Raw genomic sequence first — 18,944 nt, forward strand, 5'->3', positions numbered from 1 at the left:
TAATCCTGGACTCAGATTTGAATTTCAACTCTCACATTAATAAAGTGACCAAAACAGCTTTCTTTCACCTGAGGAATATAGCAAAGGTACGACCATTCATAAACCAAAATGATGCAGAGAAGTTAATTCATGCTTTTATATCCAGCCGGCTGGACTACTGTAACGCACTTTTCACTGGTCTTCCCAAGAAAACCACTGAAAGACTACAGCTCATTCAAAATTCTGCAGCTAGATTATTAACCAAAACTAAAAGGAGAAAACACATTAGTCCTGTCCTAGCTACTTACACTGGCTCCCTGTTACCTTCAGAATTGACTTTAAGGTCCTTTTTCTCACATACAAAGCTCTACACGGACAAGGACCTAGCTACATTGCTAACTCCTTTATAAACTACACACCAGCTAGAACACTGCGATCATCAAATGCAAGCCTATTAGAGGTCACCAGAAGCAGTCATAAGAAGATTGGTGATTCGGCCTTTGTCAATTACGCCCCAAAACTATGGAACAAATTACCCATAAATATTAGGGAAGCTAACACTCTAGACATTTTTAAAAGACAGCTTAAAACCTACCTTTTTACCGAAGCATTTAAGTAATTTTATCTCAAAAGGGTTTTCCTACTTTTTAAAGTTGTTTTCTCTCTTGAACAGAGATCTTATTGGGATTTTTATTATTGTTTGAATTATTTATCACTTGTATTATTGTTTTTATTGATTTTATGTAAAGCACCTTGAGCTACAATTCTTGTATGAAATGTGCTATATAAATAAAGTCTTACTTACTTACTTACTATCAATGTTTCAGGATTTTGAGAACATTTTCTAAAATGCATTACCATCAAGATCCACAAGGGCCTTCACTTCAAGCCAAGGAATGAGTGGGGGCTTGGTCAGCCCACAATTGCCTGAAATGTTGTGTATGCGTCTCGCCAAGCCCGCGCGTGTGTAAAGGGAAAGGCTGAGTGTGTGAGAATGTGGAGCACGCGCGCGCTGAAGAGCAGGGGAGACATTTCATTGAAAATTTCGTTAGCAATTAGCCAAGCATGCATGTTTCAAATATTCACATAAAATCGACTTTTCATGTTACAGTCAACTTTTCCTCAGATTTGTGTACTAAACATTCTCAAGAGTCTTCAGATGAACTTGTGATTGAATCAAAGTATCAGTTTTTGACCGGCGGATGTGTAAAGCATTATTTTAGCGTTAGCGATAAATTCGATTTGCTTTATATCAATCATTTTTTGAGATATGAAGTTGCCTTTGCACATGGTATCATGTTGTAGTGTCGTCCACCGATATACCAAGTTTAGTGTTGATATCTCAAAGATTTGCTGAGATTTGACCCAAGTTCCTGTTTGGTTACTTTTTTGCTGATTTTGATTGGCTGTGCCGGACAAACGGTTTAGAAAATCAAAACGCCATGGGATAACTTTTGTGAGGCTTGGTCTGAAGATCATCTCTGGTCATTTTGAAGAAGATATAACAAAAATTGTAGGAGGAGTAGGCTTTCAAAGGTTTTTGATACAACCGGAAATAGCGGAAAATCTATATAACCGGAAATTGACGTCATAGGGTGCGTTGAACTCGTCTTGATCCAGGGAATCCAATGGTACCTCATTTTTGAAAATCAGTCATACGGTTCAAAAGTTGCGTGTGTAAACACAAGTCCAACTTTGACCCATTGGTGGCGCTAGAGTGGTCTGATGGGATACATGAAACTTGGTGTAGGTATAGAAGGAACTGTCCTTAATGAGTGTGCCAAATTTAACAAAAAGTTATCCAAGGGTTCTAGGGGCTGCCATTGACTCCCATGGAACTAGAATAATAATAATAAATATAACTGCAAGCAGCAATGGCGGATTCCTCCAAACATTGCAAACCACTGAAAAATGTATATTCTTTACAAATTGTCACTGTAAAATTCCATGCTGCAGACTTACCAATGGGATAGCAAATCTGAAATGCAATACCATCAAGATCCACAAGGGCTTTTATTTCAAGCCAAGGATTGAAGGGAGGGGGCTTGGTGAGCCTACCCATTCCAGAAAGCCTTGTATCTTTTGTGTATCAGGGCGTGGCCTGTAGCGTCACTTATGGGTGATATTGGGCCATTTGTGGTGTGGTAGTTACTCTTGGCCTATACTATCAATGTTTCAGGATTTTGAGAACTTTTTACCATTGCATACAAAATCGGAAATGCAATACCACCAAGATCCACACGGGCCTTTGCTAAAGACCAAGCAATGAGTGGGGGCTTGGTCAACCCACAATTGCCTGAAATGTTGTGTATGCGTCTCGCCAAGCTTGCGCGTGTGTCAAGGGAAAAGCTGAGTGTGTGAGAATGTGGAGCGCGCGCGCTTAGGAGCAGGGGAGACATTACATTTACATTTATTCATTTAGCAGACGCTTTTATCCAAAGCGACTTCCAAGAGAGAGCTTTACAAAGTGCATAGGTCACTGATCATAACAACAAGATAGCCAAAAAACATCGCGAGTAGCCAAAACATGAAGCACACATTGTGAACAACCAAAGTAAGTGCCAAAGGGAAGAACCATAAGAGCATGTAGTTAAACAAGTTACAATTAAACAACATGAACCGCTATAAGTGCAAGTGTACCTGTGGAAAATAGCAAGCAACAGTAATAAAAACAATATATCACAGCGAGAATTTTTTTTTAAAACAGTTACCACTAACCACAAGAGCAACAAGTCTCTAAGCAAGAGTCATTGTGATCCTTGAGGAACCTAACATCGGGTCAAGCGAACAATTCCTAAGTACCGTTGTACTCCCGGAACAAGTGCGTCTTGAGCCTTTTCTTGAAGGTGGAGAGACAGTCAGTATCTCTGATGGAGGTGGGGAGTTGATTCCACCACTGGGGGGCCAGACAGGAGAAGAGAATATCTAATGAATTTCAGAATTTTGGGACAAATGGGATGCGAATGGCATCACTTTGTAAATGGACAATTGGGGCTTGGCCGTAGCGCCACCTATGGATAATGGTGCGTCATTTGTGTTGTGGTAGTTACTCCTGGCCTATACTATCAATGTTTCAGGATTTTGAAAACTTTTTCTAAAATGCATTACCATCAAGATCCAAAAGGGCCTTCACTTCAAGCCAAGGAATGAGTGGGGGCTTGGTCAGCCCACAATTGCCTGAAATGTTGTGTATGCGTCTCGCCAAGCCCGCGCGTGTGTCAAGGGAAAGGCTGAGTGTGTGAGAATGTGTAGCGCGCGAACTGAGGAGCATGGGAGACGTTTCATTGGAAATTTCCTTAACAATTAGCCAAGCATGCATTTTTCAAATATTCACCAAAATTCAACTTTTCATCTTACAGTCAACTTTGTGTAAAGCATTATTTTAGCGTTAGAAATAAATTAGATTTACTTTATTTCAATCATTTTTTAAGATATTAATTTGCCTTCTCACATGGGAACATGATGTAGTGTCTTTCACGTGACACACCAAGTTTGGTTGTGATATTTCAAAGATTTGCTGAGATTTGATCCAACTTCCTGTTTGGTTGCTTTGTTGACGATTTTGATTGGCTGTACCGGACAAACGGTTTTGAAATTCAAAAATCTGTTGAAGAATTCAGTGAGGGTTGCTCTGACGATGATACCTGCCAATTCTGGGGAAGATTGGACAAAAATTGTAGGAGAAGTAGCAACAAAATGTGTTTCCTAAATCTTTATTGTACAAAAAAATCCAATATGGCGGCCGTTATAGGTTATTGAGGCTTTTTTGTTCCTCATGAGAAATAAGGCATATCTAATGAATTTCAGAATTTTGGGACAAATGGGATGCAAATGGCATCACTTTGTAAATGGACAATTGGGGCCTGGCCGTAGCGCCACCTATGGATAATGGTGCGTCATTTGTGGTGTGGTAGTTACTCCTGGCCTATACTATCAATGTTTCAGGATTTTGAGAACTTTTTCTAAAATGCATTACCATCAAGATCCACAAGGGCCTTCACTTCAAGCCAAGGAATGAGTGGGGGCTTGGTCAGCCCACAATTGCCTGAAATGTTGTGTATGCATCTCGCCAAGCCCGCGCGTGTGTCAAGGGAAAGGCTGAGTGTGTGAGAATGTGGAGCGCGCGCGCTGAGGAGCAGAGGGAGACATTTCATTGAAAATTTCGTTAGAAATTAGCCAAGCATGCATGTTTCAAATATTCACATAAAATCGACTTTTCATGTTACAGTCAACTTTTACTCAGATTTGTGTACTAAACATTCTCAAGAGTCTTCATATGAACTTGTGATTGAATCAGAGTATCAGTTTTTTACTGGCGGATGTGTAAAGCATTATTTAAGCGTTAGCGATAAATTTGATTTGCTTTATATCAACCATTTTTGGAGATATGAAATAGCCTTTGCATATGGTAACATGTTGTAGTGTCGTCCACCGATATACCAAGTTTAGTGTTGATATCTCAAAGATTTGCTGAGATTTGACCCAAGTTCCTGTTTGGTTTATTTTATTGCTGATTTTGATTGGCTGTGCCGGACAAACGGTTTATAAAATCAAAACGCCATGGGATAACTTTTGTGAGGCTTGGTCTGAAGCTCATCTCGGGTCATTTTGAAGAAGATATGACAAAAATTGTAGGAGGAGTAGGCTTTCAAAGGTTTTTGATACAACCGGAAATAGCGGAAGATCTATATAACCGGAAATTGACGTCATAGGGTGCGTTGAACTCGTCTTGATCCAAGGAATCCAATGGTACCTCATTTTTGAAAATCAGTTATACGGTTCAAAAGTTGCGTGTGTAAACACAAGTCCAACTTTGACCCATTGGTGGCGCTAGAGTGGTCTGATGGGATACATGAAACTTGGTGTAGGTATAGAAGGAACTGTCCTTAATGAGTGTGCCAAATTTAACAAAAAGTTATCCAAGGGTTCTAGGGGCTGCCATTGACTCCCATGGAACTAGAATAATAATAATAAATATAACTGCAAGCAGCAATGGCGGATTCCTCCAAACATTGCAAACCACTGAAAAATTTATATTCTTCACAAATTGTCACTGTAAAAATCCATGCTGCAGACTTACCAATGGGATACCAAATCTGAAATGCAATACCATCAAGATCCACAAGGGCTTTTATTTCAAGCCAAGGAGTGAAGGGAGGGGGCTTGGTGAGCCTACCCATTCCAGAAAGCCTTGTATCTTTGTGTACCAGGGCGTGGCCTGTAGCGTCACTTATGGGTGATATTGGGCCATTTGTGGTGTGGTAGTTACTCTTGGCCTATACTATCAATGTTTCAGGATTTTGAGAACTTTTTACCATTGCATACAAAATCGGAAATGCAATACCATCAAGATCCACATGGTCCTTTGCTAAAGACCAAGCAATGAGTGGGGCTTGGTCAGCCCACAATTGCCTGAAATGTTGTGTATGCGTCTCGCCAAGCTTGTGCGTGTGTCAAGGGAAAGGCTGAGTGTGTGAGAATGTGGAGCGCGCGTGCTGAGGAGCAGGGGAGACATTTCATTGGAAATTTCCTTAACAATTAGCCAAGCATGCATTTTTCAAATATTCACCTAAATTCAACTTTTCATCTTACAGTCAACTTTTTCTGAGATTTGTGTACTAAACATTCTCAAAAGTCTTCATGAACTTGTGATTGAATCAGAGTTTTTTGACTGGCGGATGTGTAAAGCATTATTTTAGCGTTAGAAATAAATTTGATTTCCTTCATTTCAATCATTTTTGAAGATATTAATTTGTCTTCCTACATGGGAACATGAAGTAGTGTCTTTCACGTGACACACCAAGTTTGGTGTTGATATTTCAAAGATTTGCTGAGATTTGATCCAACTTCTTGTTTGGTTGCTTTGTTGACGATTTTGATTGGCTGTACCGGACAAACGGTTTTGAAATTCAAAAATCTGTTAAAGAATTCAGTGAGGGTTGCTCTGACGATGATACCTGCCAATTCTGGGGAAGATTGGACAAGAATTGTAGGAGAAGTAGCAAAAAAACGTGTTTCCTAAATCTTTATTGTACAAAAACATCCAATATGGCGGCCGTTATAGGTTATTGAGGCTTTTTTGTTCCTCATGAGAAATAAGGCATATCTAATGAATTTCAGAATTTTGGGACAAATGGGATGCGAATGGCATCACTTTGTAAATGGAAAATTGGGGCTTGGCCGTAGCGCCACCTATGGATAATGGTGCGTCATTTGTGGTGTGGTAGTTACTCCTGGCCTATACTATCAATGTTTCAGGATTTTGAGAACTTTTTCTAAAATGCATTACCATCAAGATCCACAAGGGCCTTCACTTCAAGCCAAGGAATGAGTGGGGGCTTGGTCAGCCCACAATTGCCTGAAATGTTGTGTATGCGTCTCGCCAAGCCCGCGCGTGTGTCAAGGGAAAGGCTGAGTGTGTGAGAATGTGGAGCACGCGCGCGCTGAAGAGCAGGGGAGACATTTCATTGAAAATTTCGTTAGCAATTAGCCAAGCATGCATGTTTCAAATATTCACATAAAATCGACTTTTCATGTTACAGTCAACTTTTCCTCAGATTTGTGTACTAAACATTCTCAAGAGTCTTCATATGAACTTGTGATTGAATCAAAGTATCAGTTTTTGACCGGCGGATGTGTAAAGCATTATTTTAGCGTTAGCGATAAATTCGATTTGCTTTATATCAATCATCTTTTGAGATATGAAGTTGCCTTTGCACATGGTAACATGTTGTAGTGTCGTCCACCGATATACCAAGTTTAGTGTTGATATCTCAAAGATTTGCTGAGATTTGACCCAAGTTCCTGTTTGGTTACTTTTTTGCTGATTTTGATTGGTTGTGCCGGACAAACGGTTTAGAAAATCAAAACGCCATGGGATAACTTTTGTGAGGCTTGGTCTGAAGATCATCTATGGTCATTTTGAAGAAGATATGACAATAATTGTAGGAGGAGTAGGCTTTCAAAGGTTTTTGATACAACCGGAAATAGCGGAAAATCTATACAACCGGAAATTGACGTCATAGGGTGCGTTGAACTCGTCTTCATCCAGGGAATCCAATGGTACCTCATTTTTGTAAATCAGTCATACGGTTCAAAAGTTGCGTGTGTAAACACAAGTCCAACTTTGACCCATTGGTGGCGCTAGAGTGGTCTGATGGGATACATGAAACTTGGTGTAGGTATAGAAGGAACTGTCCTTAATGAGTGTGCCAAATTTAACAAAAAGTTATCCAAGGGTTCTAGGGGCTGCCATTGACTCCCATGGAACTAGAATAATAATAATAATAATAATAATAATAATAATAATAATAAAACTAACAATAACAATAGGTTTCCTCCTTACGGAGGAATCCTAAATATAACTGCAAGCAGCAATGGCGGATTCCTCCAAACATTGCAAACCACTGAAAAATGTATATTCTTTACAAATAGTCACTGTAAAATTCCATGCCGCAGACTTACCAATGGGATACCAAATATGAAATGCAATACCATCAAGATCCACAAGGGCTTTTATTTAAAGCCAAGGAGTGAAGGGAGGGGGCTTGGTTGAGCCTACCCATTCCAGAAAGCCTTGTATCTTTGTGTATCAGGGCGTGGCCTGTAGCGTCACTTATGGGTGATATTGGGCCATTTGTGGTGTGGTAGTTACTCTTGGCCTATACTATAAATGTTTCAGGATTTTGAGAACTTTTACCATTGCATACAAAATCGGAAATGCAATACCATCAAGATCCACATGGGCCTTTGCTAAAGACCAAGCAATGAGTGGGGGCTTGGTCAGCCCACAATTGCCTGAAATGTTGTGTATGCGTCTCGTCAAGCTTGCGCGTGTGTCAAGGGAAAGGCTGAGTGTGTGAGAATGTGTAGCGCGCGCGCTGAGGAGCAGAGGGAGACGTTTCATTGGAAATTTCCTTAACAATTAGCCAAGCATGCATTTTTCAAATATTCACCAAAATTCAACTTTTCATCTTACAGTCAACTTTTTCTGAGATTTGTGTACTAAACATTCTCAAGAGTTTTCATGAACTAAAGGCAAACAAATCAACAGTTATTGGCCAAAAAACATTTTTGGTTCCTGCGGCCACGCCGATCACATGACACGATCACATGACACCAAATTGATTGGACATCCTCAGAAGACGGTTCCGAGTCATCTTACCAAGTTTGGTGTTGATATTTCAAAGATTTGCTGAGATTTGATCCAACTTCCTGTTTGGTTGCTTTGTTGACGATTTTGATTGGCTGTACCGGACAAACGGTTTTGAAATTCAAAAATCTGTTAAAGAATTCAGTGAGGGTTGCTCTGACGATGATACCTGCCAATTCTGGGGAAGATTGGACAAGAATTGTAGGAGAAGTAGCAAAAAAACGTGTTTCCTAAATCTTTATTGTACAAAAACATCCAATATGGCGGCCGTTATAGGTTATTGAGGCTTTTTTGTTCCTCATGAGAAATAAGGCATATCTAATGAATTTCAGAATTTTGGGACAAATGGGATGCGAATGGCATCACTTTGTAAATGGAAAATTGGGGCTTGGCCGTAGCGCCACCTATGGATAATGGTGCGTCATTTGTGGTGTGGTAGTTACTCCTGGCCTATACTATCAATGTTTCAGGATTTTGAGAACTTTTTCTAAAATGCATTACCATCAAGATCCACAAGGGCCTTCACTTCAAGCCAAGGAATGAGTGGGGGCTTGGTCAGCCCACAATTGCCTGAAATGTTGTGTATGCGTCTCGCCAAGCCCGCGCGTGTGTCAAGGGAAAGGCTGAGTGTGTGAGAATGTGGAGCACGCGCGCGCTGAAGAGCAGGGGAGACATTTCATTGAAAATTTCGTTAGCAATTAGCCAAGCATGCATGTTTCAAATATTCACATAAAATCGACTTTTCATGTTACAGTCAACTTTTCCTCAGATTTGTGTACTAAACATTCTCAAGAGTCTTCATATGAACTTGTGATTGAATCAAAGTATCAGTTTTTGACCGGCGGATGTGTAAAGCATTATTTTAGCGTTAGCGATAAATTCGATTTGCTTTATATCAATCATCTTTTGAGATATGAAGTTGCCTTTGCACATGGTAACATGTTGTAGTGTCGTCCACCGATATACCAAGTTTAGTGTTGATATCTCAAAGATTTGCTGAGATTTGACCCAAGTTCCTGTTTGGTTACTTTTTTGCTGATTTTGATTGGTTGTGCCGGACAAACGGTTTAGAAAATCAAAACGCCATGGGATAACTTTTGTGAGGCTTGGTCTGAAGATCATCTATGGTCATTTTGAAGAAGATATGACAATAATTGTAGGAGGAGTAGGCTTTCAAAGGTTTTTGATACAACCGGAAATAGCGGAAAATCTATACAACCGGAAATTGACGTCATAGGGTGCGTTGAACTCGTCTTCATCCAGGGAATCCAATGGTACCTCATTTTTGTAAATCAGTCATACGGTTCAAAAGTTGCGTGTGTAAACACAAGTCCAACTTTGACCCATTGGTGGCGCTAGAGTGGTCTGATGGGATACATGAAACTTGGTGTAGGTATAGAAGGAACTGTCCTTAATGAGTGTGCCAAATTTAACAAAAAGTTATCCAAGGGTTCTAGGGGCTGCCATTGACTCCCATGGAACTAGAATAATAATAATAATAATAATAATAATAAAACTAACAATAACAATAGGTTTCCTCCTTACGGAGGAATCCTAATAATAAATATAACTGCAAGCAGCAATGGCGGATTCCTCCAAACATTGCAAACCACTGAAAAATTTATATTCTTCACAAATTGTCACTGTAAAAATCCATGCTGCAGACTTACCAATGGGATACCAAATCTGAAATGCAATACCATCAAGATCCACAAGGGCTTTTATTTCAAGCCAAGGAGTGAAGGGAGGGGGCTTGGTGAGCCTACCCATTCCAGAAAGCCTTGTATCTTTGTGTACCAGGGCGTGGCCTGTAGCGTCACTTATGGGTGATATTGGGCCATTTGTGGTGTGGTAGTTACTCTTGGCCTATACTATCAATGTTTCAGGATTTTGAGAACTTTTTACCATTGCATACAAAATCGGAAATGCAATACCATCAAGATCCACATGGTCCTTTGCTAAAGACCAAGCAATGAGTGGGGCTTGGTCAGCCCACAATTGCCTGAAATGTTGTGTATGCGTCTCGCCAAGCTTGTGCGTGTGTCAAGGGAAAGGCTGAGTGTGTGAGAATGTGGAGCGCGCGTGCTGAGGAGCAGGGGAGACATTTCATTGGAAATTTCCTTAACAATTAGCCAAGCATGCATTTTTCAAATATTCACCTAAATTCAACTTTTCATCTTACAGTCAACTTTTTCTGAGATTTGTGTACTAAACATTCTCAAAAGTCTTCATGAACTTGTGATTGAATCAGAGTTTTTTGACTGGCGGATGTGTAAAGCATTATTTTAGCGTTAGAAATAAATTTGATTTCCTTCATTTCAATCATTTTTGAAGATATTAATTTGCCTTCCTACATGGGAACATGACGTAGTGTCTTTCACGTGACACACCAAGTTTGGTGTTGATATTTCAAAGATTTGCTGAGATTTGATCCAACTTCCTGTTTGGTTGCTTTGTTGACGATTTTGATTGGCTGTACCGGACAAACGGTTTTGAAATTCAAAAATCTGTTAAAGAATTCAGTGAGGGTTGCTCTGACGATGATACCTGCCAATTCTGGGGAAGATTGGACAAGAATTGTAGGAGAAGTAGCAAAAAAACGTGTTTCCTAAATCTTTATTGTACAAAAACATCCAATATGGCGGCCGTTATAGGTTATTGAGGCTTTTTTGTTCCTCATGAGAAATAAGGCATATCTAATGAATTTCAGAATTTTGGGACAAATGGGATGCGAATGGCATCACTTTGTAAATGGAAAATTGGGGCTTGGCCGTAGCGCCACCTATGGATAATGGTGCGTCATTTGTGGTGTGGTAGTTACTCCTGGCCTATACTATCAATGTTTCAGGATTTTGAGAACTTTTTCTAAAATGCATTACCATCAAGATCCACAAGGGCCTTCACTTCAAGCCAAGGAATGAGTGGGGGCTTGGTCAGCCCACAATTGCCTGAAATGTTGTGTATGCGTCTCGCCAAGCCCGCGCGTGTGTCAAGGGAAAGGCTGAGTGTGTGAGAATGTGGAGCACGCGCGCGCTGAAGAGCAGGGGAGACATTTCATTGAAAATTTCGTTAGCAATTAGCCAAGCATGCATGTTTCAAATATTCACATAAAATCGACTTTTCATGTTACAGTCAACTTTTCCTCAGATTTGTGTACTAAACATTCTCAAGAGTCTTCATATGAACTTGTGATTGAATCAAAGTATCAGTTTTTGACCGGCGGATGTGTAAAGCATTATTTTAGCGTTAGCGATAAATTCGATTTGCTTTATATCAATCATCTTTTGAGATATGAAGTTGCCTTTGCACATGGTAACATGTTGTAGTGTCGTCCACCGATATACCAAGTTTAGTGTTGATATCTCAAAGATTTGCTGAGATTTGACCCAAGTTCCTGTTTGGTTACTTTTTTGCTGATTTTGATTGGTTGTGCCGGACAAACGGTTTAGAAAATCAAAACGCCATGGGATAACTTTTGTGAGGCTTGGTCTGAAGATCATCTATGGTCATTTTGAAGAAGATATGACAATAATTGTAGGAGGAGTAGGCTTTCAAAGGTTTTTGATACAACCGGAAATAGCGGAAAATCTATACAACCGGAAATTGACGTCATAGGGTGCGTTGAACTCGTCTTCATCCAGGGAATCCAATGGTACCTCATTTTTGTAAATCAGTCATACGGTTCAAAAGTTGCGTGTGTAAACACAAGTCCAACTTTGACCCATTGGTGGCGCTAGAGTGGTCTGATGGGATACATGAAACTTGGTGTAGGTATAGAAGGAACTGTCCTTAATGAGTGTGCCAAATTTAACAAAAAGTTATCCAAGGGTTCTAGGGGCTGCCATTGACTCCCATGGAACTAGAATAATAATAATAATAATAATAATAATAATAATAAAACTAACAATAACAATAGGTTTCCTCCTTACGGAGGAATCCTAAATATAGCTGCAAGCAGCAATGGCGGATTCCTCCAAAACATTGCGAACCATTGAAAAATGTATATTCTTCACAAATTGTCACTGTATAGAAACATCCATGCTGTAGACTTACCAATGGGATACCAAATCTGAAATGCAATACCATCAAGATCCACAAGGGCTTTTATTTCAAGCCAAGGAGTGAAGGGAGGGGGCTTGGTGAGCCTACCCATTCCAGAAAGCCTTGTATCTTTGTGTATCAGGGCGTGGCCTGTAGCGTCACTTATGGGTGATATTGGGCCATTTGTGGTGTGGTAGTTACTCTTGGCCTATACTATCAATGTTTCAGGATTTTGAGAACTTTTTACCATTGCACACAAAATCGGAAATGCAATACCATCAAGATCCACATGGGCCTTTGCTAAAGACCAAGCAATGAGTGGGGGCTTGGTCAGCCCACAATTGCCTGAAATGTTGAGTATGCGTCTCGCCAAGCTTGCGCGTGTGTCAAGGGAAAGGCTGAGTGTGTGAGAATGTGGAGCGTGGGCGCTGAGGAGCAGGGGAGACATTTCATTGGAAATTTCCTTAACAATTAGCCAAGCATGCATTTTTCAAATATTCACCAAAATTTAACTTTCCATCTTACAGTCAACTTTTTCTGAGATTTGTGTACTAAACATTCTCAAGAGTTTTCATGAACTAAAGGCAAACAAATCAACAGTTATTGGCCAAAACACATTTTTGGTTCCTGCGGCCACGCCGATCACATGACACGATCACATGACACCAAATTGATTGGACATCCTCAGAAGAGGGTTCCGAGTCATCCTACCAAGTTTGGTGTTGATATTTCAAAGATTTGCTGAGATTTGATCCAACTTCCTGTTTGGTTGCTTTGTTGACGATTTTGATTGGCTGTACCGGACAAACGGTTTTGAAATTCAAAAATCTGTTGAATAATTCAGTGAGTGTTGCTCTGACGATGATACCTACCAATTCTGGGGAAGATTGGACAAAAATTGTCGGAGAAGTAGCGAAAAAACGTGTTTCCTAAATCTTTATTGTACAAAAAAATCCAATATGGCGGCCGTTATAGGTTATTGAGGCTTTTTTGTTCCTCATGAGAAATAAGGCATATCTAATGAATTTCAGAATTTTGCGACAAATGGGATGCGAATGGCATCACTTTGTAAATGAACAATTGGGGCTTGGCCGTAGCGCCACCTATGGATAATGGTGCGTCATTTGTGGTGTGGTAGTTACTCCTGGCCTATACTATCAATGTTTCAGGATTTTGAGAACTTTTTCTAAAATGCATTACCATCAAGATCCACAAGGGCCTTCACTTCAAGCCAAGGAATGAGTGGGGGCTTGGTCAGCCCACAATTGCCTGAAATGTTGTGTATGCGTCTCGCCAAGCCCGCGCGTGTGTCAAGGGAAAGGCTGAGTGTGTGAGAATGTGGAGCACGCGCGCGCTGAAGAGCAGGGGAGACATTTCATTGAAGATTTCGTTAGCAATTAGCCAAGCATGCATGTTTCAAATATTCACCACAAATCGACTTTTCATGTTACAGTCAACTTTTCCTCAGATTTGTGTACTAAACATTCTCAAGAGTCTTCATATGAACTTGTGATTGAATCAAAGTATCAGTTTTTGACCGGTGGATGTGTAAAGCATTATTTTAGCGTTAGCGATAAATTCGATTTGCTTTATATCAACCATTTTTGGAAATATGAAATAGCCTTTGCACATGGTAACATGTTGTAGTGTCTTCCTTGTGACATACCAAGTTACGTGTTGATATCTCAAAGATTTGCTGAGATTTGACCCAACTTCCTGTTTGGTTGCTTTTTTGCTGATTTTGATTGGCTGTGCCGGACAAACGGTTTAGAAAATCAAAACGCCATGGGATAACTTTTGTGAGGCTTGGTCTGAAGATCATCTCTGGTCATTTTGAAGAAGATATGACAAAAATTGTAGGAGGAGTAGGCTTTCAAAGGTTTTTGATACAACCGGAAATAGCGGAAAATCTATATAACCGGAAATTGACGTCATAGGGTGCGTTGAACTCGTCTTGATCCAGGGAATCCAATGGTACCTCATTTTTGAAAATCGGTCATACGGTTCAAAAGTTGCATGTGTAAACACAAGTCCAACTTTGACCCATTGGTGGCGCTAGAGTGGTCTGATGGGATACATGAAACTTGGTGTAGGTATAGAAGGAACTGTCCTTAATGAGTGTGCCAAATTTAACAAAAAGTTATCCAAGGGTTCTAAGGGCTGCCATTGACTCCCATGGAACTAGAATAATAATAATAAATATAACTGCAAGCAGCAATGGCGGATTCCTCCAAACATTGCAAACCACTGAAAAATGTATATTCTTTACAAATTGTCACTGTAAAATTCCATGCTGCAGACTTACCAATGGGATACCAAATCTGAAATGCAATACCATCAAGATCCACAAGGGCTTTTATTTCAAGCCAAGGAGTGAAGGGAGGGGGCTTGGTGAGCCTACCCATTCCAGAAAGCCTTGTATCTTTGTGTATCAGGGCGTGGCCTGTAGCGTCACTTATGGGTGATATTGGGCCATTTGTGGTGTGGTAGTTACTCTTGGCCTATACTATCAATGTTTCAGGATTTTGAGAACTTTTTACCATTGCATACAAAATCGGAAATGCAATACCACCAAGATCCACATGGGCCTTTGCTAAAGACCAAGCAATGAGTGGGGGCTTGGTCAGCCCACAATTGCCTGAAATGTTGTGTATGCGTCTCGCCAAGCTTGCGCGTGTGTCAAGGGAAAGGCTGAGTGTGTGAGAATGTGGAGCGCGCGCGTTGAGGGTCAGGGGAGACATTTAGTTGGAAATTTCCTTAATAATTAGCCAAGCATGCATTTTTCAAATATTCACCAAAAATCAGCTTTTCATCTTAGAGTCAACTTTTTCTGAGATTTGTGTACTAAACATTCGCAAGAGTCTTCATGAACTTGTGATTGAATTAGAGTTTTTTGACTGGCGGAAGTGTAAAGCATTATTTTAGCGTTAGATAGAAATAAATTAGATTTCCTTTATTTCAATCATTTTTTAAGATATTAATTTGCCTTCTCACATGGGAACATGATGTGGTGTCTTTCACGTGACACACCAAGTTTGGTGGTGATATTTCAAAGATTTGCTGAGATTTGATCCAACTGCCTGTTTGGTTGCTTTGTTGACGATTTTGATTGGCTGTACCGGACAAACGGTTATGAAATTCAAAAATCTGTTGAAGATTTCAGTGAGGGTTGCTCTGACGATGATACCTGCCAATTCTGGGGAAGATTGGACAAATTGTAGGAGAAGTAGCAAAAAAACGTGTTTCCTAAATCTTTATTGTACAAAAAAATCCAATATGGCGGCCGTTATAGGTTATTGAGGCTTTTTTGTTCCTCATGAGAAATAAGGCATATATAATGAATTTCAGAATTTTGGGACAAATGGGATGCGAATGGCATCACTTTGTAAATGGAAAATTGGGGCTTGGCCGTAGCGCCACCTATGGATAATGGTGCGTCATTTGTGGTGTGGTAGTTACTCCTGGCCTATACTATCGGAAACACACTAGATCTAGTGATAACAACTGGACTAAATATCAATAATATTTCAATAACTGATCTACCCCTCTCAGACCATCATTATATACTTTTTAATGTGGAAATTATCCTAACAAAAACCAAAAAAGAATTCTTAGTCCATAGAAGATATTTAGACGATACAGCTATGATGACATTTTCTGAACAATTTGTTCTACATGAGCCGACTTACCATGATTGCTCTCTGAATGAAATGGTAGAGAACCTCAATTATGCACTATTATCTGTGTTAGACTCAGTTGCACCACTGAAAACCAAAAAGAAGTGCACAAGCAGAACCTCCCCATTGCTGAGAAATAAAAATGTTAGTGAAACGAAAAGAAAATGCCGTGCAGCAGAGAGAAAATGGAGGAAAACAAAGATCACTATCCACTACAATATCTACAAAGATACACTAACCACCTTTAACAAAACCATCCGTCTAGCAAGGAGAGAATATTTCTCCAACATTATTACAGAAAATGCCAGAAATTCCAGAGTTCTTTTCTCCACCATTGACCAGCTGCTAAACACTGTCCCTGCCCCACCTCCATCCTCAGCAGTTAAATGTGAAGAGCTTGCTTTGTTCTTCAAGAACAAAATAACTTTGATTAGAGCGAGTATTATTAATAGTGGGGTCGAAACTGACATCAGTAGATTCTGCAACATAACCATGAGCACATTTACCTGTATCACACTTAGTGAACTTTCCAAAATTGTCAGCGAATCTAACTCCACAACCTCAGATATTGATCCTATACCCACAACATTCTTTAAGCGAGTGTTTGATAGTGTCTCAGGTCCGGTGCTAGAGATTATAAACACATCCCTTAGAACTGGCGTCTTCCCAGATGCCTTCAAAACAGCTGTTGTAAAGCCCCTATTAAAGAAACCCAAATTGGATAACAGTCTACTTGCAAATTACAGACCAATATCAAACCTCCCATTTATTAGTAAAGTACTGGAAAAGATAGTTTTAGTCCAATTAAATTATTTTCTTGAAGAAAATAACATCCTGGAAGTCTCGCAGTCAGGTTTCAGGAAATATCACAGTACTGAAACTGCTCTCACCAAAATAATTAGCGACCTCAGACTAAACTCTGATGCAAATAAAGTCTCTATCCTTATCCTGTTAGATCTCAGTGCAGCATTTGATACAATTGATCACGACATCCTAATCAATAGACTGGAAAAGCTTATTGGGTTCACGGATAGTGTATTGAACTGGCTGAAATCATATATCACAGGAAGGAAGTTTTATGTTAGTTTAGGTGACCATAGGTCCAAGAAACATCAGAACTGCTACGGGGTTGCTCAAGGAAGCTGTTAGGTCCATTACTTTTTTCTCTTTATATGTTACCACTCGGCGACATAATCAGAGAACATAACATAGATTTCCATAGCTATGCGGATGACACACAACTATATATATCCACTGAACCCAACGATGCAACGGCCATCAATTCCATTACAAACTGCCTGTTGGCAATAAACAAATGGATGAATGATAACTTTCTTAAATTAAATGAAGACAAAACCGAAGTCCTACTATGTGGCCCCAAATCCAAAAGAGAGATGCTTATTAAGAATCTTGGAGGCTTAACCCCCTGTCTTAAACCAGAGGTGACGAGTCTCTGCGTAATCCTGGACTCAGATTTGAATTTCAACTCTCACATTAATAAAGTGACCAAAACAGCTTTCTTTCACCTGAGGAATATAGCAAAGGTACGACCATTCATAAACCAAAATGATGCAGAGAAGTTAATTCATGCTTTTATATCCAGCCGGCTGGACTACTGTAACGCACTTTTCACTGGTCTTCCCAAGAAAACCACTGAAAGACTACAGCTCATTCAAAATTCTGCAGCTAGATTATTAACCAAAACTAAAAGGAGAAAACACATTAGTCCTGTCCTAGCTACTTTACACTGGCTCCCTGTTACCTTCAGAATTGACTTTAAGGTCCTTTTTCTCACATACAAAGCTCTACACGGACAAGGACCTAGCTACATTGCTAACTCCTCTATAAACTACACACCAGCTAGAACACTGCGATCATCAAATGCAGGCCTATTAGAGGTCACCAGAAGCAGTCATAAGAAGATTGGTGATTCGGCCTTTGTCAATTACGCCCCAAAACTATGGAACAAATTACCCATAAATATTAGGGAAGCTAACACTCTAGACATTTTTAAAAGACAGCTTAAAACCTACCTTTTTACCGAAGCATTTAAGTAATTTGATCTCAAAAGGGTTTTCCTACTTTTTAAAGTTGTTTTCTCTCTTGAACAGAGATCTTATTGGGATTTTTATTATTGTTTGAATTATTTATCACTTGTATTATTGTTTTTATTGATTTTATGTAAAGCACCTTGAGCTACAATTCTTGTATGAAATGTGCTATATAAATAAAGTCTTACTTACTTACTTACTTACTATCAATGTTTCAGGATTTTGAGAACATTTTCTAAAATGCATTACCATCAAGATCCACAAGGGCCTTCACTTCAAGCCAAGGAATGAGTGGGGGCTTGGTCAGCCCACAATTGCCTGAAATGTTGTGTGTGCGTCTCGCCAAGCCCGCGCGTGTGTCAAGGGAAAGGCTGAGTGTGTGAGAATGTGGAGCACGCGCGCGCTGAAGAGCAGGGGAGACATTTCATTGAAAATTTCGTTAGCAATTAGCCAAGCATGCATGTTTCAAATATTCACATAAAATCGACTTTTCATGTTACAGTCAACTTTTCCTCAGATTTGTGTACTAAACATTCTCAAGAGTCTTCATATGAACTTGTGATTGAATCAAAGTATCAGTTTTTGACCGGCGGATGTGTAAAGCATTATTTTAGCGTTAGCGATAAATTCGATTTGCTTTATATCAATCATTTTTTGAGATATGAAGTTGCCTTTGCACATGGTATAATGTTGTAGTGTCGTCCACCGATATACCAAGTTTAGTGTTGATATCTCAAAGATTTGCTGAGATTTGACCCAAGTTCCTGTTTGGTTACTTTTTTGCTGATTTTGATTGGCTGTGCCGGACAAACGGTTTATAAAATCAAAACGCCATGGGATAACTTTTGTGAGGCTTGGTCTGAAGATAATCTCTGGTCATTTTGAAGAAGATATGACAAAAATTGTAGGAGGAGTAGGCTTTCAAAGGTTTTTGATACAACCGGAAATAGCGGAAAATCTATATAACCGGAAATTGACGTCATAGGGTGCGTTGAACTCGTCTTGATCCAGGGAATCCAATGGTACCTCATTTTTGAAAATCAG

The sequence above is a fragment of the Osmerus mordax genome, chromosome 19 (assembly GCF_038355195.1).
Source record: "Osmerus mordax isolate fOsmMor3 chromosome 19, fOsmMor3.pri, whole genome shotgun sequence".
NCBI classification, from domain to species: Eukaryota; Metazoa; Chordata; class Actinopteri; order Osmeriformes; family Osmeridae; genus Osmerus; species Osmerus mordax.